The sequence below is a fragment of the Miscanthus floridulus genome, chromosome 14 (genome assembly GCF_019320115.1).
Source record: "Miscanthus floridulus cultivar M001 chromosome 14, ASM1932011v1, whole genome shotgun sequence".
Lineage (NCBI taxonomy): Eukaryota > Viridiplantae > Streptophyta > Magnoliopsida > Poales > Poaceae > Miscanthus > Miscanthus floridulus.
Window position 1 is genome coordinate 45,397,863 of NC_089593.1, and position 1,705 is coordinate 45,399,567.

Consider the following 1,705-nt stretch of genomic DNA (forward strand, 5'->3'; position numbering starts at 1 on the left):
AGTCTAGCTGAGTACCTTCTCGTACTCAGGGTTTTATTTCCCATTGTTGCAGATGGCACTGTGTATCATGGTTATTGCAAGAGTTGCTTCTATCTTGCCATGGATGAGGAGTAAGCCTTGGGCAGGCTTCTTTATTAATTCCTACCCTTGCTTTTGTGGACCGTGATCCGATTTGGCATTGTATCAAACTATGTTGCAAACTTTATTTTCGAACTTAATGGCTTTCGCTTTCTTTATCAAACTCGGTTTGTAATAACTTTTATTCGTACTCTGATGATGAAATGTATCTGTGAACTTTATGTAATATGTGGCATGTATGTTGAATCCTATACAATCTTGGTTGTTGTAAATCGTTTATCAAGACCCGTCGTGGTACTCGACGGACTACCGGGTTTATATGGGTTCAAGTATGACAGTGCGACCGCTTGCTGGCTACCATTGTACTTGTACTCTTATAAATTGGTCGGTTCTATGACAACCTGGTCGAGGAACGTGATAGCCTTTTCTGAGGATGCCTGTACCAGAGGCATGTATTCTATCCACTTAGAAAATTTATCGATCAGCACGAAGACGCATGTAAATTTCCCTAGAGCCGATTTGAAGGGCCCGATCATATCCAGTCCCTAGCATGCAAAGGGCCAACAGGCTGGTATTGTCTGGATCTCATGTGCTGGTATGTGGCTCCTCTTGGCAAAGAACTGACAACCCTCACAGTGGCGGACTAGCTTCTCTACGTCGGCTACTGCTGACGGCCAATAGAACCCTGCTCAGAAAGCCTTGCCGACCAGCGTTCTTGAGGCCGCGTGGTTGCCGTAGGAGCCAGAGTGGATTTGGTCCAGGAGATGTTCGCCATCCTCCTGGGTTATAAACTTCATCAAGATTTCCTCCTTTGCGTTCTTGCACCATAGCTTGCCATCGACGAGCAGGTACTGCTTACTACGACGCATCAGGCGCTCGTTCTCTGTCCGATCAGTGTAACCGCTGCCATCTGTTAGATACTTGATGAAAGGTATTCTCCAGTCGGGCTCATGAGTGGTCGGAGGGGGCTCGGCGGTGCTTGACGCCAGAACCGTAGCCACCAATTGCTGGTCTGGAAGCTTGTCTGGCGTGGAATCTTCCTCTTCGATGGAAGGCGTGAGCAGGTCTTGGACGAATACTCCATGTGGGATTTTTGCTCAGGATGATCCTAACTTTGACAGTGCATCCGCTGCTTGATTCTTGTCCCAAACCACGTGTATGTACTCGATGCCATAGAACCTGCCTTCTAGCTTTCTGATCAATTTGCAGTATGCATCCATCTTCTCGCTGGTTGTGTCCCAGTCCTTGTTGAGTTAGTTAATGACCAGAGCAGAGTCTCCATAGACGTAGAGACATTTAACGCCAAGCTCAACCGCAATGCGCAAACCATGTAGGCATGCTTCGTACTCGGCGGCATTATTAGATGCTGGGAAATAAATCCTAAGGACGTAACGAAGCTACTCCTTAGATGGTGACATGAAAAGGACTCCTGCTCCCGCACCGTCAATGTTGAGAGAGCCGTCGAAGTACATCGTCCAATACTCATTGGTTCTTGTAGAGGCAGGCGTGCTTAAGTCTGTCCATTCGACGATGAAATCGATAAGTGCCTAAGACTTGATTGTAGTGCAGCTTGCAAACTCCAAGGAGAAGGGGCATAGCTCCATTGCCCATTTGACGATGCGCCCAT